A 26314-nucleotide genomic window follows, 5' to 3' on the forward strand; every position below is an offset into this window, starting at 1 on the left:
ACACAATTTCCCTCTCTAAGGGGGAAGCTGGCAGGGCCGATTTGAGGTAACGGTGAGGGGGCATCTCTTCGAATTCCAGCTTGTATCCCTGAGACACAATCTCTATAGCCCAGGGATCCACCTGGGAGTGAACCCACTTGTGGCTGAAATTTCGGAGACGCGCCCCCACCGGGCCTAGCTCCGCCTGTGGAGCCCCAGCGTCATGCGGTGGATTTAGTGGAAGCCGGGGAGGACTTCTGTTCCTGGGAACTAGCTGTATTGTGCAGCTTCTTTCCTCTACCCCTGCCTCTGGCAAGAAATGACGCACCTCGGACTTTCTTGCCTTTTTGTGATCGAAAGGACTGCATTTGGTAATACGGTGCTTTCTTAGGTTGTGAGGGAACATATGGCAAAAAAATTTGACTTTCCAGCCGTAGCTGTGGAGACCAGGTCCGAGAGACCGTCCCCAAACAATTCCTCACCCTTGTAAGGTAAAACCTCCATGTGCCTTTTTGAGTCGGCATCGCCTGTCCATTGCAGAGTCCACAGGACCCTTCTGGCAGAAATCGACATTGCATTTATTCTAGAGCCCAGTAGGCTAATGTCTCTTTGGGCATCTCTCCTATATAGGACAGCGTCTTTTATATGCCCCAGGGTCAGTACTATAGTATGCTTGTCCAAGGTATCAAGTTCCTCAGATAAGGTATCTGTCCATGCTGCTACAGCACTACACATCCAGGCCGACGCAATCACCGGCCTTAGTAAGGTACCTGAATGTGTATAAATGGACTTCAGGATACCCTCCTGCTTTCTATCCGCAGCATCTTTTAGGGTGGCCGTATCCTGTGACGGTAAGGCTACCCTCTTGGATAAGCGTGTTAAAGCTTTGTCTACCCTCGGGGAGGATTCCCAGCGTAACCTGTCCGTTGGCGGGAAAGGATACACCATAAGCATCCGTTTGGAAATCTGCAGTTTTCTATCTGGAGATTCCCAAACCTTTTCACATAACTCATTTAACTTATGTGAAGGGGGAAAGGTCACCTCTTGCCTTTTTTCCCCATACATATAAACCCTCTTGTCAGGGACTGGGGTTTCCTCTGTGATGTGCAACACATCTTTCATTGCTATAATCATGTAACGGATGGCTTTAGCCATTTTAGGCTGTAACTTTGCATCATCGCCATCGACACTGGAGTCAGAATCCGTGTCGACATCTGTGTCAACAATTTGGGATAGTGGGCGCTTCTGAGACCCTGACGGCCTCTGCGACATAGGATCAGGCATGGGCTGAGACCCCGGCTGTCCCAAGGCTTCAGCTTTATCCAACCTTTTATGCAAAGAAGTAACATTATCATTAAAAACCTTCCACATATCCATCCAATCGGGTGTCGGCGCCGTCGTCGGCGACCCCACATTCATTTGTTCCCGCTCTGTTTCCACATAGCCTTCCTCGTCAAACATGCCGACACAAGCGTACCGACACACCACACACACAAGGCCTTTTGGAGAGACAGAGAGAGAGTATGCCAGCACACACCCCAGCGCTATATGTCCCAGGAGTCACACAGTAACTTAGTGTTAACCCAGTAGCTGCTGTATATACTGTTTTTGCGCCAAATTTATGTGCCCCCCCCTCTCTTTTTACCCTCTTCTACCGTGATTCTGCAGGGGAGAGCCTGGGGAGCTTCCTCTCAGCGGAGCTGTGGAGAGAAAATAGCACTGGTGAGTGCTGAGGAAGAAGCCCCGCCCCCTCAGCGGCGGGCTTCTGTCCCGCGTTTCTGTGTAAAAATATGGCGGGGGTCCATGCATATATACAGTGCCCAACTGTATATATGCCCACTTATGCCAAGAGGTCTCTAATTGCTGCCCAGGGCGCCCCCCCCTGCGCCCTGCACCCTACAGTGACCGGAGTATGTGGGCTTAGTGTGGGAGCAATGGCGCACAGCTGCAGTGCTGTGCGCTACCTCATATGAAGACTGGAGTCTTCTGCCGCCGATTTCGAAGTCTTCTTGCTTCTGTCACCGGCTTCTGTCTTCTGGCTCTGCGAGGGGGACGGCGGCGCGGCTCCGGGATCGGACGACCAAGGGTGCGATCCTGTGTACGATCCCTCTGGAGCTAATGGTGTCCAGTAGCCTAAGAAGCAGGACCTATCTTCAGTGAGTAGGGCTGCTTCTCTCCCCTCAGTCCCACGTAGCAGAGAGTCTGTTGCCAGCAGATCTCTCTGAAAATAAAAAAACCTAACAAAATACTTTCTTTTTAGCAAGCTCAGGAGAGCTCACTAAGTAGCACCCAGCTCGTCCGGGCACAGATTCAAACTGAGGTCTGGAGGAGGGACATAGAGGGAGGAGCCAGAGCACACCAGTATCCAAATTCTTTCTTAAAGTGCCTTGTCTCCTGCGGAGCCCGTCTATTCCCCATGGTCCTTACGGAGTCCCCAGCATCCACTAGGACGTTAGAGAAACATAAGGTAAAAAGGTGGATTTACCTGCAGTAGCTGTAGAAACCAGGTCCGTGAGACCTTTCCCAAATAAGTCCTCACCCTTGTAAGGCAAAACCTCCATATGCCTCTTTGAGTCGGCATCACCCATCCATTGGCGGGTCCACAGGGCTCGCCTAGCAGAAATCGCCATGGCGTTGGCTCTGGAACCCAGTAGGCCAACGTCTCTCTGAGCATCTCTCATATATAGGACAGCATCCTTAATATGACCCAAGGTCAATAAAATGGTATCCTTATCCAGTGTCTCAATCTCAGCAGACAAGGTATCTGTCCACGCTGCTACAGCGCTACATACCCAAGCCGACGCTATCGCCGGTCTGAGTAATGTACCAGTATGCGTGTAAATCGACTTCAAGGTAGTCTCCTGCCTGCGATCAGCAGGATCCTTGAGGGTTGCGGTATCTTGAGACGGCAGCGCCACCTTTTTGGATAAGCGCGTCAACGCTTTGTCCACCCTGGGGGAGGATTCCCACCGTATCCTGTCCTTAGCCGGGAAAGGATACGCCATAAGAATCCTTTTGGCAATCTGCAGTTTCTTGTCTGGAGTTTCCCAAGCCCTTTCAAACAACTCATTTAGCTCATGTGAAGGAGGGAAAGTAACCTCAGGTTTCTTTTCTTTAAACATGTGGACCCCCGTGTCAGGTACAGAGGGGTCGTCTGTGATATGCAACACATCTTTTATTGCAATAATCATATAATGAATACTTTTCGCCAATTTTGGCTGCAACCTCGCATCATCGTAGTCGACACTGGAGTCAGAATCCGTGTCGGTATCAGTGTCTACTACTTGGAATAGTGGGCGCTTCTGAGACCCAGAAGGGCCCTGTGACATAGTGAAAGGCAGGGATTGACTCCCTGTACTTTCCCTGGACTCCGCTTTGTCCAACCTTTTGTGTAATAAATTCACATTTGCATTTAAAACATTCCACATATCCACCCAATCAGGTGTCGGCGTTGCCGACGGAGACACCACACTCATTTGCTCCACCTCCTCCCTAGAAGAGCCTTCCGCTTCAGACATGCCGACACACACATACCGACACCCCACACACTCAGGGAAATCTCTAATCTGGAGACAGGTCCCCAACAAGGCACTTTGGAGAGACAGAGAGAGAGTATGCCAGCACACACCCAGCACCAATGACCCTGGAAACACAATTCCCAGATATATATATAGCGCTTTTTTTATATACTGACTGCGCCAAAATTATGTGCCCCCCCCTCCTTCAAAGCCCTCTGTCACCGTGTTCAGCAGGGGAGAGTCCGGGGAGCCAGCTTCTCAGCAGCGTGCTGTGGAGAAAATGGCGCTGGTTAGTGCTGTGGGATCAAGCTCCGCCCCCTCAGTGGCGGGCTTCGGTCCCGCTCAAAATACAAAAAACCTGGCGGGGGATTGTATATAATGATGCCACAGCTTAATATACAATTATTTATGCCAGCCAAGAGGATTATTGCTGCCCAGGGCGCCCCCCCCTGCGCCCTGCACCCATCCATGCCTGTATCGTGTGTGTGTGTGTGTGTGTGTGTGTGTGTGTGTGTGTGTGTGTGTGTGTGTGTGTGTGTAGCAATGGCGCTGCGCGTTACCGCTGCGCGTTACCTCAGTGAAGATCCAAAGTCTTCTGCCACCTGTGAAGTCTTCTTTCTTCGTATACTCACCCGGCTTCTATCTTCCGGCTCTGCAAGGAGGACGGCGGCGCGGCTCTGGGACGAACGGCTAGGTGAGACCTGCGTTCCGATCCCTCTGGAGCTAATGGTGTCCAGTAGCCTAAGAAGCAGAGCCTATCACTGAAGTAGGTCTGCTTCTCTCTCCTCAGTCCCACGACGCAGGGAGCCTGTTGCCAGCAGGACTCCCTGAAAATAAAAAGCCTAACAAAATTATTTTTTACAGAGAAGCTCAAGAGAGCTCCCCTGAAAGCACCCAGTCTCCTCTGGGCACAGGATCTAACTGAGGTCTGGAGGAGGGGCATAGAGGGAGGAGCCAGTGCACACCCATTCTAATGTTTCTTTATAGTGCCCATGTCTCCTGCGGAGCCCGTCTATTCCCCATGGTCCTTACGGAGTCCCCAGCATCCTCTAGGACGTAAGAGAAAAGTCCTATTCTGATCTGGGTAGGGATGGCCATCGACCATTGATGGTTACAAACCATCAATGGTTTAATGCCAGTATTAGATAGTTTTGCCATCGATGGTGGAAAACCAGCAGTCCTCTACCATTAATGGTACAAAGCCTCCCAATGGTTTTTCCTCCCCCCACTAGTTGGCGCACGGACATGGAGCTTAGCTCTGCCCACAACACACCCGTGTAGCTCAGCCCTCAGGTTCTGATTGGCACACAGGTCAGTCAGTGAAAGAGCAGTCAGTGAAGACCATCGGTAGGTGAAACCCTTCGATCGTCCTCCATTACAACCATCAATGGTCACACTCGGTTCCACCATCGCTGGTGAGCACACCGATGGCCATTCCTAGATTTGGGAACAGAGTAAGAACTAGCAAGTAACTGTGTACCTGGGCAAATCATGTTACAATTCAAAGGGTGCAAATTGTATTGCATTCAGGGTAAAAACACTGGCTGCTTTTGCATGTAATCCACCAATACTGGGCAGCTGCACTTTTACACTGCAGTTTAGATTTGAATTTGAACACACCTTTCTCAAATCTAAATCTCTCTTCACATTTTATATCTGACCCACCTGCGGTGCAACATGGTTTAGCCCAGGTGCTCAGTTACTTGCTCTTACTGACTTTGGGGCAGATGTATTAACCTGGAGAAGGCATAAGGAAGTGATAAACCAGTGATATGTATAAGGTGATAAAGGCACCAGCCAATCAGATCCTAACTGTTAATTTACATATTGGAGCTGATTGGCTGGTGTGTTTATCACCTTGCACATATCACTGGTTTATCACTTCATTATGCCTTCTCCAGGTTAATACATCTGCCCCTTTATTCCCAAATCACGATCAGCCCCAAAGTCACATTACCACTCCACAGTAACTAACACAGCTTTATGTTTGCAGACCCATAGCAGGTGAAAAGTTGGGAAAAATCCCTATTTTAAAGGTAAAAATATTGGAAAATGGTTCAGAACTGCTGGGACACCCCCTAATTATTAATTAGACGCTTGCAATTATTATTTACCATAATTTGGACAAAAATGACATCATTTGAGGTGATATTCTGCAAAATGCAGAGTCGTGTTAAAATGATGTGGGACAGGTATATAAAGGGACAGGTTCAGTCTCCAATATCCTAAATGCTTGGGACCAGAAGTATTTTGGATTTAGTTTTCTTCGTATTTTAGTATATTTGCATACCATAATGCAGGCATTCCCAACCACGGTCCTCAAGGCACACCAACAGTGCAGGTTTTAGTGATATCCAGGCTTCAGCACAGATGGTTAAATCAAAATAGTTAAGGTACTAATTAAGTCACCTGTGTTCAAGCCTGGATATCACTAAAACCTGCACTGTTGGTGTGCCTTGAGGACCGCGGTTGGAAATGCCTGCCATAATGACATATCTTAGAGAAGGGACTCAAGGGTTTAGACCAGGGCTGGCCAAACCGGTCCTCGAGATCTACCAACAGTTCATGTTTTCCAGGCCTCCTTGAGATCTGTAGAATTTTCAGTTAGGAATGAATGCAGCACATCTAGATTAGTAATGACTACACCTGTGCACCAGCTAGGTGGTCTGGAAAATGTGAACTGTTGGTAGATCTCGAGGACTGGTTTGGCCAGCTCTGGTTTAGACAATACTAATATATATCAAATACAATGTAGTAAAAAATGTATTTTATAACATGAAGCAAATATTGGAATGACTACTAATGCTGGTCATACACTATACAATTATCTGTTTGATTACCCAGATAAGAATAAGGGTGTGTGCACACAGTGAGATATTTTCTTTCGATTTTGACTATTGTCAAAGTCGAAAAATATTGCAGTACACACATCATGTACAAACTACACACAGATGGCCTCCGTGCACGTACTTGCTCTGCTGTGCGTGCGCATATTCGTAATTTGCGTATGGTCGCTCCCGCGGTCCTGCGCATTAGCGCGTGGTATGAGTATTTACGGTAGAGTTTGTGAACGCATGGAAGGCTATCAAAACACATTACATATTTAATCCAAATAGTGCACAATGTATACATAGTCTCCCTGCACCACACCAGAAAGTAACAGCAGTTTAAATGGTAACAGAACAAAGGGATTCACCTTTACAGGATAGGAGGGGACAGAACAAGGTTACAAGGTGGTGTTTGGTATCCAGCTGAAGGGTATTTTAAGGGTAACATTCCGATGTTGGTTTGAGAAAGATTGCATGTTCCTGCGGATAGTTATGTGCAGGAGCAGAATATAGATATAAACTGTATTTACTGTACATTATGTATGCGGCGGGAATCCAGAGGAGACCACACACAAGAGCAGTTGGAACAGACATCGCCCACCTATTCAAACCGACCTATGAACTCTCCTGTACTGTAAATGACCATCCCTGTGTCCAATGGACAAAGAGATTACAGTATCCATTGTGTTAAGTTTTGGATGAATTGTATAAAGAGAGCCTGCTGCAGGCCTGGTCAGAGACAAGACTCACAACGTTATCTATCAGATGACGGAGGACCAGACTGGGTAGCGCGGCGAATCCACTCACGTATGTAACATTGAATGTAGCCATTTACTCTGTTATATATTGTATTGATTGTATTGTAACCCCCTTTCAGCAATAATACGCTGTGGTGTCGGAACCCAACGGTAAATTACAAACCGGTGTTGTGTCTTCCTTTCCCTGCTAAGGTTTAAAGGTGAATTGCTATTGCATTGCATTGCTGTATAAGGTTTAAAGTGTATTAGTAACGCATCACATTGCTGTATAAGGTTTAAAGTGCGTTCATTGGGTGTGTACGCGCTGTGTGTACTTTGTACCGTCAGCGCGGCGTTTGTACGCTAAGTCCGTACACAGCACGGGCTTTGTACGCTAATAGCGTACAAAGTACGTAGAGTGTGTATTAAGTACAGCGGCCGCAGCAGCTCCATGGTAAAGTGTATTTGAGGTGTGTTTAAGGTATAGCTTTCATTCCTAAGGATAAATCAGCATTATCACTATATAGTCAAAATCGCAAAAAAAGTTTGTACAGATCGCAAGGTGAAAGTCACCTTGCGATCCCGATTCGCGGGTCCGCATCACAAGAAAAGATAGACTGTGCAGGCAAGTCAATCCTTGCTAGATCAGTGTATTATCTAGTTCATCTCACATGTCAATGACATCTCACTTAAGCCAAAATCGTAAGCACACATAAGTCCATATCTCAAGAAAAGTTAGTCAAAATCGGTGGTGCTGGGCTCCGGGGAGTTCAAGGGAAATCACAAGTGAAAATCAGGCATAGCAAGAATCTCACCGTGTGTACACACCCTAAGACATCGTAGCACACAATATCAATGATCAATAATCAACACTAACAAATCACAACCCAAAACACAATCACTGTTAGTAGAACGGTAATTTAAGGTTTCATGATAAGCAGATTGGACCAAAATGTAAAGAATATTCCCAGCTTACTCACAAGGCAGTGGTGCACTAGTCAGTCCATAATTACAGCTGATTTATATCATGTACTGGATCGTTTCTATGGTTTCATAATATGCCAATGTGTTGAGAAACTAGTCTCAAACCCAACTAGCATGTGTAATTTACTGGAGAATATGTTAAAGACTACAAGGAGTAAGTTGATTGTGGGACAGACGATCACTGCAAGATAAAAACAGACAAACATAATGATAACAATAGGTGAAAACATCAGTCATTTTTCTACTAGCAAGAAACAGACAAAAAAAAACAAAAACAATTTGTTTTCATGATGTCATTAAATATGCAGAGAGGAATCCTTCGGATACTACACAAAAGGCATCTGGAACTGTTGCGCTCTGGTCCCCACATGGGGAAAGGTTTGCAGCATCCCGAAAATTATTACTATTTCAATATGGAGCTACTGTGGGGCTACCCATGCTGCTTTCAACCATTACCAGGACAAATAATTCTGGGTCCTGCCAGATCTACATACACAGATAGGGACCCTATACTACCAATGTGCTCCAGTGAATGAACTGGCGTGGTGGCACCTTGATCCCCAATGGCTTACTGGGGTGAGTTTACATATATTTTTTTAAATTTAAAAACATTTGCTTATTACAATAATATGTACTGTAAGTGAACCTCCCTGAAATGTTATCTTACAATGTAACCATTATGGCTCCGTAGTGATGATCTTTACATAAAACCATGTCCCACAACAAATTTTGTATGTGGGCCGAGAAGGACACACTTTTTCTTGGGAGGAGGTTAAAAAAAAAAGAAAGAAAAAAAAAAGTAGCACAGTCCAATGGTAAGGCATTTCTTACTAAGGGGTTGATCCATTTAGTCGCAAATGGTGCGATGTGCTGTTGCCGCGGCATTTCAAAGCTGGCAACAGCACCCGCTCTCACACCCTTTGTAGGCTTAAATCAGCCTCAATTTGCATAAAATTACTCAGAACTCTATGGGGTTGCAAACACTTTTGTGCAAATTTGGCCCGCCATAAAGTGCGGCCACTGCCACAATGACTCACACCCACGAGATCATCGCGGCTAATTGGATTGACCACTAGGAGGGAGATGTATCAACCTTGGAGTGCGATAAACTGGAGATGTTGTCCAAATCAATCAATCAGCTTCTAACTCCTTTCACTAGCACAGTCTATGAAATTACAGCTGATTGGTTGCTTTGAGCAACTTCAACTTCTTCATGGCTTGATACATCTCCCTCATATGAGACCACCTTTGGAAGGGTGCACTAGGGTGCCGTCTCTGGTTGGCATCCTATACTTTCAATGCACCTTCCAGTTGTCATTTTGAGGGGGGGAAAAAACTTCTAAAACACACAAGTGATGAATGTATAGTATGAGGCCCTTTGACAGGGAGAATAAAACAGGTCATCTACCCAAAAAGAATAAAAGTACACTACTATGCCGCCCATGTCACCTACATTACCTAATGTACTTAATGTTCTCCAGCAAAATAAGATGTTGTTTGTGCGTATGTGCGCATTTAATCTGTATACAACAAGAAGCCTGCTGAGTACACATCAAATCCCCTCCAGTCAGTGAAAACCTTTATAAAGCCATGTGTCTGCACACAAAAAAAGACACACAAAACTGTATCTGCACTGCACTTGTAGGAATTGTTTTGTTTTTTCCCTGTTCTTTTTTATTGGGGAGGGCTGGGTTGTTTACTCCTGAGCTTTATTGTTACTGAATATAGGACGCAAAAATATATTGATATATCATCTATATGATATAAACACATGGAGAGAAAAAAACAATTACATGAAAAGGAACAGGTATTTCCTTTTCAACAAAAGATGGTGAAAGTTAACAAGTGGCAGATACGCTATTTTAAGTGCTTACCATATAATTCATATTGAATAAAGAAAATAAAACACAAATAGCTGGGAACTACTAAAAAAACAAAACCTGTCACAGTACAATAACACAGCTTGTTTACGTTTTAAAAATGGTGTGCCACAGCTATCTATTAATTAAACAAGTTGCTGTACTTATTTTATTACAGCGTACACGTGGTAAATTGAAGTCAGACCCTGTACATGTACTAGAAACAGTAGGCTGATATCCCGGAGACCCTGACACGCACCTCCCTACAAGTCCCTGTGCATTATAATTCCGCATTTAGCAGTAACTTTTCCTACCTTTAATTACCAGGACTGGGAGGCGCCATCTTGCCTCTCACGAGTTCGACTTGCAATGAATAAAACCTCCTGTCAGTAACTCCATACAATGTAATGGTAAAATATATTGGTGACACTACTTTTTCATTGATATATTTACAATATATTTCTACATTGACTATCTTTCATTCTGGTTTAATAACATGTACAGGGACTTCCTGTGACCGAAGCTTTTTTGGCCAAAACAAGGACCCGTAGCACAATAAAGCAAGAGGCTCTCCCTGGCAGTTGTAATCGTCCACTGTGCAGGGTGCTTGTATCGGAGACCAAGTGGAGAGCGCCACCTGGTGGAGTTTTGGGTTATGCTGATATACTCCCACAGTAATCTAAATATCAAGTATGTGTATCTGGTTTACCAACAGTGACAAATAAACAAATGATAAGCAAATCAAATTGTGAGTGTGTTTTTTCATATATATATATATATATATACTAGCTGGAGTACCCGGCGTTGCCCGCGATTTTAAGAATGTTTGTTAACAAAAATTAATTTAAATATTAAACACAGTATAAATAACACAGCATAAAGAAGCATGAAAAATGTTATACACATCAATAAAATGAAAACCCAATGTGCTGCTGGGGGACCGTGCTACTTCCACTATATAACTCTCAGTGTGTGGGTTCGTGCTATCTCCATTCCCCTCCTCACATCATGTCACTGCCCCTGTCCCATGCAGCCCTGTCATCACTGACATATCATGCATATCCTGATATACTCTGTGCTGCTGGTCCACCCCTAGGTGTGCTAGTGGTGTGTTACCCCCACAGTGTTTGTTCCCAGAGTGTAAGTAATATGTGTAGCAAGTTTGGTGTAAATTGCTCCAGGCATTCTAGAGTTATGCTGTCTGCTGAAAAGCTCTGGGCTGCTGCCTCAACCCTAGGGGTGTCTTACCCCACAGTGTTTGTTCCCAACTTGTAAGTCATATGTGTAGCAAGTTTATTGTAAATTGGTCTAGGCATTCTGGAGTTATGCTGTCTCCTGAAATTCTCTGTGCTGCTGTCCCACCCCTAGGGGGAAGGGGGTAGGGGGGGGGGGGGGGGGGGGTAGGGTTGTATAACCCCCAGATTGTAAGTCAGATGTGTACCAAATTTGGTGTAAATTGCTGCAGGCCTTCTACAGTAATGCTGTCTGGTGATGTACTCTGTGCTGCTTTCCCACCCCTCAGGGTTCTACGGGTGTCTGATCCCCACATTGTTTGTTTCCAGAGTATAAGTCATATGTGTAACCAGTTTGTTGCAAATTGGTCTAGCCATTCGGGAGTTATGCTATCTTCTTAAATACTCTGTGCCGCTGTCCCACCCCTAGGGATGGTAGGGGTGTTTTCGAGATTGTAAGTCAAATGTGTACCAAGTTTGGTGTAAATTGCTCCAGGCCTTCCACAGTTATGCTGACTGCTGACATACTCTGTGCTGCTGTCCTACCCCTAGGGGTGCTAGCGGTGTTTGACCCCCACTTTTTTTTCCCCCTAGTGCAAGTCATATGTGTACCCAGTTTGTTGTAAATTGGTCTACCCATTCAGGATTTATGCTGTCTCCTGAAATACTCTGTGCCACCCCTAGGGGTGCTAGGGTTGTCTAACAGAGTCCACAGAGTTTGTTCCCAGATTGTAAGTGAGATGTGTACCAAGTTTGGTGTAAACTGCTCCAGGCCTTCCATAGTTTTGCTGTCTACTGAAATACTCTGTGCTGCTGTCCCACCCCTAGGGGTGATAGGAGTGTTTAACCCCCACAGAGTTTGTTCCAAGATTTTAAGTCAGAAGTGTACCAAGTTTGGTGTAAATTACTCCAGGCCTTCCACAGTTTTGCTGGCTGCTTACATACTCTGTGCTGCTGCCCCACCCCTAGGGGTGCTCGGGGGTGTCTGACCCCATAGTGTTTGTTTCCAGAGTGTAAGTCATATGTGTACCAAGTTTGTTGTAAATTGCTGCAGGCATTCCAGAGTTATACTGCCTGCTGAAATACTCAGTGCTGCTGGCTCACCCCTAAGGGTGCTAGGGGTGTCTTCCTCCCACAGTGTTTGCTGGCAGATTGGAAGGCATATGTGTACCAATTTTTTAGTACATGGGTCCATTCCGGAGTTATGCTGTCTCCTGATATACTCTGTGCTGCTGTCTGCCCGCCTAGGGGTGCTAGGGATTTCAAATTGTTTTAGTTGCGTCCGCCATGTTTTAATACGCTTGTATGTGAAATTGCACGTTCTTCACTTGTAAACTGTGGATTTGTATACAAAAATGGACAGAAGAACAGATTTTCATTCTTATATAGTAGATATATATATATATATATGTACAGTATATGTATGTACATATATATATATATATATATATATATATATACGGAAAGTCCACACTCACTGCTACAATTCACAACATGGGCTGTGCTCCGTAAAGGGCTCTCAAGAAGTCCAAAACATATCCGAAAAGAGTACAGGCACTCACCACTTCCTTGATGATGAAAAATTTATTACAACTCACAGGTGTATCTCACATAGAGACAGTCAACAGCATGTCAGCAAAAGATGTCGATGTTTCGGCTCCATCTGAGCCTTTTTCAAGACAGATAAAATCACATCAGGTTCACATGGGCTGCTGGGTGTGGGTGCTATGGGTGGAGGAGGGGGTGGGAGTGCACCCCCTGCCCCCTCCCCCACCTGTGGCACAAGCCCCTCCCCCACCCTCCCCAACCCGATGCACCCACACCTGCATCACCCCCCCTCCCACCCGTGGCACATGCCCCGCACCCACACCGGCAGCACCCTCGCCCCTCCCCCACCTGCGGCACTCCCGTCCCCTCCCCCACCCATAGCACCCACATCTGCAGCACCCCTCCCCCTCCCGCGGCACCCCTGCCCCTCCCCCACCCGTGGCACTCCCGCCCCCTCCCCCACCCATAGCACCCACATCTGTAGCACCCCCAACCCCTCCCCCACCTGCGGCACTCCCACCCCTCCCCCACCAACGGCACTCCTGGCCCCTCCCCCACCCATAGCACCCACATCTGCAGCCCACCCGCGGCACTCCCACCCCTCCCCCCACCTGCGGCACACTCCCCTCCCCCCACCTACGGCACACTCCCCTCCCCCAACCACGACACTCCCGCCCCTCCCCCACCCATTGCACCCAGACCTGCAGCACCCCCCGCACATCCCCTACCTGCAACACTCTCGCCCCACCCGCAGCACACGCCCCTCCCCCACCCACGGCACTCCCACCCCCTCCTCCACCCATAGCACCCACACCTGCTGCACCCCCTGCCCCCTCCCCCACCCACGGCACAAGCCCCTCCCCCACCCTCCCCAACTGTATGCACCCACACCTGCATCAACCTCCGCACCTCCCCCACCCGCGACACTCCCGCCCCTTCCCCACCCGCAGCACACGCCCCTCCCCCACCCATGGCACTCCCTCCCCCACCCATAGCACCCACACCTGCAGCACCCCCGGCACCCACAGTATCCACCACATCCGCCCCCCACCCACGGCATCCACCACATCCGCTTTACGCCCCCTACCCCACCCGTATCGCCCACACCCGCTGCACCCCCCGCCCCTCCCCCACCCACGGCACTCCCGCCCCCACCTGTAGCACCCCTCACCCACCCGCAGGACCCACTACATCCGTTCCCCACCCCGGCACACACCCCTCCCCCACCCGCGGCACTCCCGCCCCTTCCCCCACCCGTATCACCCACAACCCGCAAAACCCCCCACACCTCCCCCACCTCCATACCCACCTCTCTCCCCGCTACACCCCTACACCCTCCACCCCAGCCTCCCCCACCCCCATACCCACCTCTCCCCCTCCCCACCTGCACCTCCCCCACCCGCGGCACCCACAGCATCCACCACATCTGCCCCTCACCCGCTGCTTTTAGCAGCAGTGCAAACGCTAAGCCGCCACCCTCTGGGAGTGTATCTTAGCTTAGCAGAAGTGCGAACGAAAGGATCGCAGCGCTGCTACAAAATAAAATTGTGCAGTTTCAGAGTAGCTCGAGACCTACTCCTACCTTGCGATCACTTCAGACTATTTAGTTCCTGTCTTGACGTCACAAACACGCCCTGCGTTCGGCCAGCCACTCCCCCGTTTCCCCAGTCACTCCTGCGTTTTTATCTGGCACGCCTGCGTTTTTCAGCACACTCCCCGAAAACGGTCAGTTACCACCCAGAAACACCCACTTCCTGTTAATCACTCAACGATCAGCAGTGCGACTGAAAAGCGTCGCTAGACCTTGGGTAAAACTGCATCGGCTTTTGTGAAAGTACATCGCGCGTGCGCACTGCGCATCATACGCATGCGTAGAAGTGCAGATTTTTTTGCCTGATCGCTGCGCTGCGAACGAAAGCAGCTAGCGATCAACTCGGAATGACCCCCGATGAGTCATATAAAGAGGGCAGCAGAGCTCCGGCATGTGCTGGCTTGTCAGTGTCTCCTGCTGCTGCCACTGGCCTGCCCTGTTCCCTACCTAGTCTCCGAGTCCGAGTTAGTGTGCACCCTTCTGCTTTTCCTTATCTGCACCTGCCTGTACAGCGGCCCGCGGTATAGTGGACGAAGGGAGGGGGAAGGCGGCTGCGCGCCCTCTAACTTTTCCAGCACCCAGAACTCGCGCTCCACCGGAGCCACCCTTGCTACACCCGTGCCATGGAGTATAGGAACCCCAATTCATTTAATAGTGAGAGCGACTTTAATATATTGGACTTGGATGATATCTCAATCCCAGGTAAGGCCCCTTTAGGGGTAACCTCAAGAAGGAAACAAGTGTGCCGAAATTCCACCAAATCAGATAAGGAGGTCAAAATTAAATGGATTTTCCGCCTGGACTGTGTGGCCCCCAAGGGCCTAAATGAATCACTCATTCTAAGTCATTTTTTGTAAGTCATTTGTTGTGAGGTATTTGATGTCCCCAGTAAATGGGTGGCATAAACCAGATGAGCAAGGCCCTTTGGGTGTAAATTTGTATGTTTCCATGATGATATAGCTGATAGTGATTTTTAATGACCTTGGCCCTTAAACATATTTCTATACAGATATCCTGTTGCAGTTTATATTTGGGCCACTAGATGGCAGCGGTATACTAGTAAACAGTATCTGTTTGAGTCAGACAGTGTTGTATGAATTCCTGGTGTGAAGGGATCTCCTGTTTGGGAGAGTATCCTTATCTTCAAAAAGCACTTCTTTTTTAATATTGCTGGGCACTTTGGCTATATTAGGCTATCACTAGTTCACAATTTAAAATTAGTTTTTAATTGTCGGTATTGACACAAGCAGCGTCGATTAAAGTCGTGCATGTGTTTATTATGTCACGATTATATGTTTTAGAAATTGTAAATATTGTTGTGTTCACTTAATGCAGGGCTGATAGGTCCTGCTCTTATGATCTGGTTTTGTGCATAGTGAGGACGTTTACACTAGAGATGAGCGGGTTCGGTTTCTCTGAATCCGAACCCGCCAGAACTTCATGTTTTTTTTCACGGGTCCGAGCGACTCGGATCTTCCCGCCTTGCTCGGTTAACCCGAGCGCGCCCGAACGTCATCATGACGCTGTCGGATTCTCGCGAGGCTCGGATTCTATCGCGAGACTCGGATTCTATATAAGGAGCCCGCGTCGCCGCCATTTTCACACGTGCATTGAGATTGATAGGGAGAGTACGTGGCTGGCGTCCTCTCCGTTTAGAATTAGAATAGATTAGAGAGACACTTGATTTACTAATTTTGGGGAGCATTAGGAGTACTACTCAGTAGTGTACAGTGCAGAGTTTTGCTGATAGTGACCAGTGACCACCACTTTTATTTATAATCCGTTCTCTGCCTGAAAAAAGCGATACACAGCACACAGTGACTCAGTCACATACCATATCTGTGTGCACTGCTCAGGCTCAGGCCAGTGTGCTGCATCATCTATTATCTATATATAATATTATATATATCTGTCTGACTGCTCAGCTCACACAGCTTATAATTGTGGGGGAGACTGGGGAGCACTACTGCAGTGCCAGTTATAGGTTATAGCAGGAGCCAGGAGTACATAATATATTATATAGTGAGTGACCACCAGACACACAGTGCAGTTTATTTAATATATCCGTTCTCTGCCTGAAAAAAGCGATACACACAGTGACTCAGTCAGTCACATACCATATCTGTGTGCACTGCTCAGGCTCAGGCCAGTGTGCTGCATCATCTATATATATATTATATATCTGTCTGACTGCTCAGCTCACACAGCTTATAATTGTGGGGGAGACTGGGGAGCACTACTGCAGTGCCAGTTATAGGTTATAGCAGGAGCCAGGAGTACATAATATTATATTAAAATTAAACAGTGCACACTTTTGCTGCAGGAGTGCCACTGCCAGTGTGACTAGTGACCAGTGACCTGACCACCAGTATATAATATTAGTAGTATACTATCTCTTTATCAACCAGTCTATATTAGCAGCAGACACAGTACAGTGCGGTAGTTCACGGCTGTGGCTACCTCTGTGTCGGCACTCGGCAGCCCGTCCATAATTGTATATACCACCTAACCGTGGTTTTTTTTTCTTTCTTTATACATACATACTAGTTACGAGTATACTATCTCTTTATCAACCAGTCTATATATTAGCAGCAGACACAGTACAGTGCGGTAGTTCACGGCTGTGGCTACCTCTGTGTCGGCACTCGGCAGCCCGTCCATAATTGTATATACCACCTAACCGTGGTTTTTTTTTCTTTCTTTATACATACATACTAGTTACGAGTATACTATCTCTTTATCAACCAGTCTATATATTAGCAGCAGACACAGTACAGTGCGGTAGTTCACGGCTGTGGCTACCTCTGTGTCGGCACTCGGCAGCCCGTCCATAATTGTATATACCACCTAACCGTGGTTTTTTTTTCTTTCTTTATACATACATACTAGTTACGAGTATACTATCTCTTTATCAACCAGTCTATATATTAGCAGCAGACACAGTACAGTGCGGTAGTTCACGGCTGTGGCTACCTCTGTGTCGGCACTCGGCAGCCCGTCCATAATTGTATACTAGTATCCAATCCATCCATCTCCATTGTTTACCTGAGGTGCCTTTTAGTTGTGCCTATTAAAATATGGAGAACAAAAATGTTGAGGTTCCAAAATTAGGGAAAGATCAAGATCCACTTCCACCTCGCGCTGAAGCTGCTGCCACTAGTCATGGCCGAGACGATGAAATGCCAGCAACGTCGTCTGCCAAGGCCGATGCCCAATGGCATAGTACAGAGCATGTCAAAACCAAAACACCAAATATCAGTAAAAAAAGGACTCCAAAACCTAAAATAAAATTGTCGGAGGAGAAGCGTAAACTTGCCAATATGCCATTTACCACACGGAGTGGCAAGGAACGGCTGAGGCCCTGGCCTATGTTCATGGCTAGTGGTTCAGCTTCACATGAGGATGGAAGCACTCAGCCTCTCGCTAGAAAACTGAAAAGACTCAAGCTGGCAAAAGCACCGCAAAGAACTGTGCGTTCTTTGAAATCCCAAATCCACAAGGAGAGTCCAATTGTGTCGGTTGCGATGCCTGACCTTCCCAACACTGGACGTGAAGAGCATGCGCCTTCCACCATTTGCACGCCCCCTGCAAGTGCTGGAAGGAGCACCCGCAGTCCAGTTCCTGATAGTCAGATTGAAGATGTCAGTGTTGAAGTACACCAAGATGAGGAGGATATGGGTGTTGCTGGCGCTGGGGAGGAAATTGACCAGGAGGATTCTGATGGTGAGGTGGTTTGTTTAAGTCAGGCACCCGGGGAGACACCTGTTGTCCGTGGGAGGAATATGGCCGTTGACATGCCAGGTGAAAATACCAAAAAAATCAGCTCTTCGGTGTGGAGGTATTTCACCAGAAATGCGGACAACAGGTGTCAAGCCGTGTGTTCCCTTTGTCAAGCTGTAATAAGTAGGGGTAAGGACGTTAACCACCTCGGAACATCCTCCCTTATACGTCACCTGCAGCGCATTCATAATAAGTCAGTGACAAGTTCAAAAACTTTGGGTGACAGCGGAAGCAGTCCACTGACCAGTAAATCCCTTCCTCTTGTAACCAAGCTCACGCAAACCACCCCACCAACTCCCTCAGTGTCAATTTCCTCCTTCCCCAGGAATGCCAATAGTCCTGCAGGCCATGTCACTGGCAAGTCTGACGAGTCCTCTCCTGCCTGGGATTCCTCCGATGCATCCTTGCGTGTAACGCCTACTGCTGCTGGCGCTGCTGTTGTTGCCGCTGGGAGTCGATGGTCATCCCAGAGGGGAAGTCGTAAGCCCACTTGTACTACTTCCAGTAAGCAATTGACTGTTCAACAGTCCTTTGCGAGGAAGATGAAATATCACAGCAGTCATCCTACTGCAAAGTGGATAACTGAGTCCTTGACAACTATGTTGGTGTTAGACGTGCGTCCGGTATCCGCCGTTAGTTCACAGGGAACTAGACAATTTATTGAGGCAGTGTGCCCCCGTTACCAAATACCATCTAGGTTCCACTTCTCTAGGCAGGCGATACCGAGAATGTACACGGATGTCAGAAAAAGACTCACCAGTCTCCTAAAAAATGCAGTTGTACCCAATGTCCACTTAACCACGGACATGTGGACAAGTGGAGCAGGGCAGGGTCAGGACTATATGACTGTGACAGCCCACTGGGTAGATGTATGGACTCCCGCCGCAAGAACAGCAGCGGCGGCACCAGTAGCAGCATCTCGCAAACGCCAACTCTTTCCTAGGCAGGCTACGCTTTGTATCACCGCTTTCCAGAATACGCACACAGCTGAAAACCTCTTACGGCAACTGAGGAAGATCATCGCGGAATGGCTTACCCCAATTGGACTCTCCTGTGGATTTGTGGCATCGGACAACGCCAGCAATATTGTGTGTGCATTAAATATGGGCAAATTCCAGCACGTCCCATGTTTTGCACATACCTTGAATTTGGTGGTGCAGAATTTTTTAAAAAACGACAGGGGCGTGCAAGAGATGCTGTCGGTGGCCAGAAAAATTGCGGGACACTTTCGGCGTACAGGCACCACGTACAGAAGACTGGAGCACCACCAAAAACTACTGAACCTGCCCTGCCATCATCTGAAGCAAGAAGTGGTAACGAGGTGGAATTCAACCCTCTATATGCTTCAGAGGTTGGAGGAGCAGCAAAAGGCCATTCAAGCCTATACAATTGAGCACGATATAGGAGATGGAATGCACCTGTCTCAAGTGCAGTGGAGAATGATTTCAACGTTGTGCAAGGTTCTGATGCCCTTTGAACTTGCCACACGTGAAGTCAGTTCAGACACTGCCAGCCTGAGTCAGGTCATTCCCCTCATCAGGCTTTTGCAGAAGAAGCTGGAGGCATTGAAGAAGGAGCTAAAAGGGAGCGATTCCGCTAGGCATGTGGGACTTGTGGATGCAGCCCTTAATTCGCTTAACAAGGATTCACGGGTGGTCAATCTGTTGAAATCAGAGCACTACATTTTGGCCACCGTGCTCGATCCTAGATTTAAAGCCTACCTTGGATCTCTCTTTCCGGCAGACACAGGTCTGCTGGGGTTGAAAGACCTGCTGGTGACAAAATTGTCAAGTCAAGCGGAACGCGACCTGTCAACATCTCCTCCTTCACATTCTCCCGCAACTGGGGGTGCGAGGAAAAGGCTCAGAATTCCGAGCCCACCCGCTGGCGGTGATGCAGGGCAGTCTGGAGCGACTGCTGATGCTGACATCTGGTCCGGACTGAAGGACCTGACAACGATTACGGACATGTCGTCTACTGTCACTGCATATGATTCTCTCAACATTGATAGAATGGTGGAGGATTATATGAGTGACCGCATCCAAGTAGGCACGTCACACAGTCCGTACTTATACTGGCAGGAAAAAGAGGCAATTTGGAGGCCCTTGCACAAACTGGCTTTATTCTACCTAAGTTGCCCTCCCACAAGTGTGTACTCCGAAAGAGTGTTTAGTGCCGCCGCTCACCTTGTCAGCAATCGGCGTACGAGGTTACATCCAGAAAATGTGGAGAAGATGATGTTCATTAAAATGAATTATAATCAATTCCTCCGCGGAGACATTGACCAGCAGCAATTGCCTCCACAAAGTACACAGGGAGCTGAGATGGTGGATTCCAGTGGGGACGAATTGATAATCTGTGAGGAGGGGGATGTACACGGTGATATATCGGAGGGTGAAGATGAGGTGGACATCTTGCCTCTGTAGAGCCAGTTTGTGCAAGGAGAGATTAATTGCTTCTTTTTTGGGGGGGGTCCAAACCAACCCGTCATATCAGTCACAGTCGTGTGGCAGACCCTGTCACTGAAATGATGGGTTGGTTAAAGTGTGCATGTCCTGTTTTGTTTATACAACATAAGGGTGGGTGGGAGGGCCCAAGGACAATTCCATCTTGCACCTCTTTTTTCTTTTCTTTTTCTTTGCATCATGTGCTGATTGGGGAGGGTTTTTTTGGAAGGGACATCCTGCGTGACACTGCAGTGCCACTCCTAGATGGGCCCGGTGTTTGTGTCGGCCACTAGGGTCGCTAATCTTACTCACACAGTCAGCTACCTCATTGCGCCTCTTTTTTTCTTTGCGTCATGTGCTGTTTGGGGAGGGTTTTTTGGAAGGGACATCCTGCGTGACACTGCAGTGCCACTCCTAGATGGGCCCGGTGTTTGTGTCGGCCACTAGGGTCGCTAATCTTACTCACACAGCTACCTCATTGCGCCTCTTTTTTTCTTTGCGTCATGTGCTGTTTGGGGAGGGTTTTTTGGAAGGGACATCCTGCGTGACACTGCAGTGCCACTCCTAGATGGGCCCGGTGTTTGTGTCGGCCACTAGGGTCGCTAATCTTACTCACACAGCTACCTCATTGCGCCTCTTTTTTTCTTTGCGTCATGTGCTGTTTGGGGAGGGTTTTTTGGAAGGGCCATCCTGCGTGACACTGCAGTGCCACTCCTAGATGGGCCCGGTGTTTGTGTCGGCCACTAGGGTCGCTAATCTTACTCACACAGCTACCTCATTGCGCCTCTTTTTTTCTTTGCGTCATGTGCTGTTTGGGGAGGGTTTTTTGGAAGGGCCATCCTGCGTGACACTGCAGTGCCACTCCTAGATGGGCCCGGTGTTTGTGTCGGCCACTAGGGTCGCTAATCTTACTCACACAGCTACCTCATTGCGCCTCTTTTTTTCTTTGCGTCATGTGCTGTTTGGGGAGGGTTTTTTGGAAGGGACATCCTGCGTGACACTGCAGTGCCACTCCTAGATGGGCCCGGTGTTTGTGTCGGCCACTAGGGTCGCTTATCTTACTCACACAGCGACCTCGGTGCAAATTTTAGGACTAAAAATAATATTGTGAGGTGTGAGGTATTCAGAATAGACTGAAAATGAGTGTAAATTATGGTTTTTGAGGTTAATAATACTTTGGGATCAAAATGACCCCCAAATTCTATGATTTAAGCTGTTTTTTAGTGTTTTTTGAAAAAAACACCCGAATCCAAAACACACCCGAATCCGACAAAAAAAATTCGGTGAGGTTTTGCCAAAACGCGGTCGAACCCAAAACACGGCCGCGGAACCCAAAACCAAAACACAAAACCCGAAAAATTTCAGGCGCTCATCTCTAGTTTACACTATCCCTTAAATTGTTTATAGCTAGTTGCCATGGCCCCGGGCGCCGGACGGGTGATGTCACTTCCGGCACGACGAGTCCAGCCGCATCCGGAAGTGCCCACTGCAGGAAGGCGGCCGTAGGGACCGGGAGCCCACTGTGACAAACAGGGAGGGGGTAAGTCCTTTAAGGTATTTAAGATCACTGTTGTCACTTAAGCTTTGTCTGAGGAAGGGGAAGTTATCCCCGAAACATCACCAATAAAGCACGCGCCACGGGGCTTTTGCGCACGTCATTTACATTGTTTAATGAGTCTCTGAGTGCCGCCAACCATTTGGATATTCTGCATACATATATAGAGATATATATATACTGTATATATATATATACACACACACACACACACACACATATATATATTGTCAAAGTCGAAAAATATTGCAGAACACACAGCACGTATAAACTGCACACACATGCCCACTGCGCGTGCACTTGTTCTGCAGTGCATGCACATGTACGCACTTTGCGTATGGTCGCTCCCGCGGTCTTGCGCATCGGCGCGTGGTATGAGTATTTACCGCAGAGTTTGTGTACGCATGGAGGGCCATCAGAACACATTACATATTTAATCCAAATAGTGCACAAGGTACACATAGTCTCCTTGCACCACATCAGAAAGTTATAGCTGTTTAAATGGTTGCAGAACAAAGGGATTCACCTTTACAGGATAAGAGGGGACATACTAAGGTTATAAGGTGGTATTTGGTATCCAGCTGTAAGGTATTTTAAGGGAAACATTCCGGTGTTGGTCTGCGGAAGATTGCATGTTCCTGCGGATAGTTATGTGCAGAAGCAGAATATAGATATAAACTGTATTTACTGTATATTATGTATGCGGCGGGAATCCAGAGGAGACCACCCACAAGAGCAGTTGAAAAAGACATCGCCTACCTTTTCAAATCAACCTATGACCTCTCCTGTACTGTAAAGGTGCATCCCTGTGTCTAATGGACACAGGGATGCACAGTATCCATTGTATTGCTTTTGGAAGACTTGTATAACTAAAGCCTGCTGCAGAGCGGCCAGTCACAAGACTCACAACGTTATCTATTTGATTACGGAGGACTGGACCAGGAAGCGCACGCGAATATTCTCACGTATGTACATTGACTGTAGCCATTATTCTGTTATATATATTGTCTGTATTGTAGTATAATTTGTATTGTAACCCCCTTTCAGAAATAATCCACTGTGGTGTCGGAACCCAGCGGTTAATCACAATTGGTGTCGTGTGCTCATTGCCCTGCTAAGGTTTAAAGTGTATTATTATTGTTATTATTGCATTGCTGTAGAAGGTTTTAAGTGTATCTCGGGGTGTGTACGCACTGAGAGTACTTTGTACCGTCAGCGCGGCGTGTGTACGCAAAGTCCGTACACTGTACGGGACTCTGTCCGCAAATAGCGTAAAAGGTGCATAGAGTGTGAACTAAGAATAGCGGCCGCAGCGGCTAAAGGTTTAAAGTGTATTGATGGTGTGTTTAAGGTATAGCTTTTATTCCTGTAAAGATAATCGACATTATCAATTGGGGGCATCGTCCGATTTTCCACATTTTTACTGCTTAACAGGTCACAAGCAGACATAATCTATCAGCATAAGGGTGGACGGGGGATCCTACGTATCCTTTTCTTGGTCGGTGGATATACTGAAAACCCTACTTAATTGCTTATTAGATGGTGTCTGCTCTGTATGGTTTGTAGGGATGCTGGTAAGAACTCGTAAGGTAAGCAGAAAAAAAAAGCTATTTAAAATCTGTGAATTTATTTGTGTCGCCAAATGCGTACACAACAAAAGCGTACACCCATACCCTGTGCATACTCTCCCACATTGTTGCCATAACATTTAGATTACTAGATTCGTAATATAAACAAAGGAAGTAAGTGTAAAACACAAACGCAGTCTGGCCTAGTTATAAAGGTTTATACAGAAAAGAAACTGTGTGGCTTGTTAAGTGAGCAATTATAGTTAATATTGCTCACATTTATAGAAATTGTATGATTTGTGCTATTGCGGACGTACGGTTTTGTACACGTGTCTCGGACAAGGTACGGAACTGCACACGTGGCGTAAGCACGGTCGCGTGTTTACGCAAATTGCGTAAGAATACGGTCGCTAAGTACAAATTACACAATAGTTCGTTTAGTTTAAAGGTGAGACAGTAGCCACGCTACAATAACACAAGATTGCCCAGCTTCCAAAGTTTAGTATAAAACCCTTATTTACTGTATTGCCTCTGGGACTAAAGCTGCTTGTCTGAATGATAGTTTTCTGTACAGAAAAATAAAGTACATTTGAGTGAGCGAGTGCAGGAGTGAGTGGATACTGAACCCAAGAACTAAGTGAACAAGGTGGACTAAAGTGGTCTAAGTGTGCACACTGGGTTAGTAGCAGAGGCGTAACTAGGGGTTTTGGAGCCCAGGGCAAGATTAAAAATGCCCCCCCCCCAAATAAATAAATAAATAAATAAATAAAATACAAAAGGAAAGTATGTGCGCACGCTAATGGCGATGTGCCAACATGACACGCCAGCTGTTTCAGGTCATACTGGGAACATTCTTTTCAATTCCACATGCACCTTACCATCATCATCTCCTACACAAATAGGTGTCACTGTGTATAAAGATGTCAGGGTGTGTATGTATAGATGTAGGTGCAGTGGTCAAAGTTTAATTTTTGAAGGGGGGTATGAAAAGGGGGGGTGGCCACTCAGAAGGGGGCGTGGCCTTCAGTGTAGTAGGACCCATTATACTATCTAGTACTCATGCCCCTTTCATATTATAACACACGGTAGGAGCCGAAATTCACATAGAGTGAGGGGATCCAACCCCCTTAATAAACAAGGCCTGTGGGGCACTGTGGTGAGGGGAGCCTACCCCCTTAATCGACTAATTGCAGAGTTTAGCAGCGGAAGGGTTGCAGCGGTTTCTCACCCCAAGCTGCGGCGCTTCTGCCACCTCCGACACTCCACATCTTCGGCGCCACCCGGGATGCAGAGCACCGCACCGGGGATGCCCCCTTTTCAGTGTGGTCTGCTGCGCTCCGAAAGGGAATCTTCTCTCCTGCTGCAGGATCCCAATCTGCGCCATCCTCCCCGCTGTTCCGTGCCGTCTTCTTTAAGCCAGCCAGGGTCTTCTGCCAGTGCTCCCATCACTGGTCAGTCTCCTCCCTTGCTGCAGTGTCCTGGTCCACCGAAGGTTGGATGTCCTTCCCCGGTCCTGCGTCTGGCTGGACTCCTCTTCTGAGGCATCTTCTCCACTCAGCGCGGACGGCTCTGGTTGCTCCGGTGACAGGTGCAGGCGTGAATCCTCCAGGGCCTCCTTCCTACGTGCTGCTGCTGTCTGCTAATTAAAAAATAAGTTAGTTACGCCTCTGGTCGTCTCTCACTCAGCACACCATCACCTCCCCCTGCATCGTCACTCAGCACACCATCACCTCCCCCTGCATCGTCACTCAGCACACCATCACCTCCCCCTGCGTCGTCATTCAGCACACCATCACCTCCCCCTGCGTCGTGACTCAGCACACCATCACCTCCCCCTGAGTCGTCACTCAGCACACCATCACCTCCCCCTGCGTCGTCACTCAGCACACCATCCCCTCCCCTGCGTCGTCACTCTGCACACCATAACCTACCTCTGCGTCGTCACTCAGCACACCATCACCTCCCCCTGCGTCGTCACTCAGCACACCATCACCTCCTCCTGCGTCGTCACTCAGCACACCATCACCTCTCCTGCGTCGTCACTCACTCAGCACACCATCACCTCCCCCTGCGTCGTCACTCAGCACACCATCAGTTGGGAAATCCTAGTGTTAGTAACTGACTTTTGGAAATTCTTGTTATAGTTCAAAGACCGGCTACCACAAAATGGACGACACTTCTCAGGTCTAATCCACTGTCAATCTTCCATTAGTTCTAAATTATCACTAACAGGAAAATAGAAGAATAAATCTCATTGTGTGTGTGTGTGTGTGTGTGTGTGTGTGTGTGTGTGTGTGTGTGTGTGTGTGTGTGTGTGTGTGTGTGGACAGTGTGAGTGTGTGTCAATTTTTGCAGTCCAGTGTGTGTGGGGGAGGGGAAAGTATAAGAATGTGTGTGTAGTCTGAGTGGGTGGGTGTAGAGTTTGGGGGTGGCCAGTCTGTGTGTGTGTGTGTCATCTACAGATTACACCCACACAGACTGGCCACCCCCCAAACCCCACACACACCCACTCAGACTACACACACATTCTCATACTTTCCCCTCCCCCCCACACACAGGACTACAAATATTCACTTACACTCACACTGTCCCACACACACACTTAACACACATGCACACTGTACCGCACCCCCCACCCCTCCCGACAGTAAACTACTGCTGCCGCCTGTATGCTCACCTGCCGCCTCC

General features: G+C 47.6%; 1 protein-coding gene across 6 annotated transcripts in view; it reads right to left on the reverse strand.

The window, feature by feature from the left end:
- DHX40 (DEAH-box helicase 40) overlaps positions 1-10520 on the reverse strand; it is a 373950-nt gene extending 363430 nt beyond the window's left edge. For 2 of the 6 annotated variants that reach the window (XM_063954052.1, XM_063954057.1), the window contains exons 1-2: positions 10220-10520; positions 8043-8227 (exon numbers count right to left, since the gene is read on the reverse strand). The gene's annotated coding sequence lies outside the window, so the exon portion shown is untranslated. Of the gene's footprint in view, positions 1-8042; positions 8228-8877; positions 8901-10088; positions 10112-10164; positions 10187-10219 lie in introns of those variants that run through there. The other 4 variants (XM_063954055.1, XM_063954054.1, XM_063954053.1 and 1 more) reach the window with 4 other exon arrangements.
- Between the last annotated feature and the right edge of the window lie 15794 nt (positions 10521-26314).

This window comes from Pseudophryne corroboree, chromosome 2, assembly GCF_028390025.1.
Source record: "Pseudophryne corroboree isolate aPseCor3 chromosome 2, aPseCor3.hap2, whole genome shotgun sequence".
Taxonomy (NCBI): Eukaryota; Metazoa; Chordata; class Amphibia; order Anura; family Myobatrachidae; genus Pseudophryne; species Pseudophryne corroboree.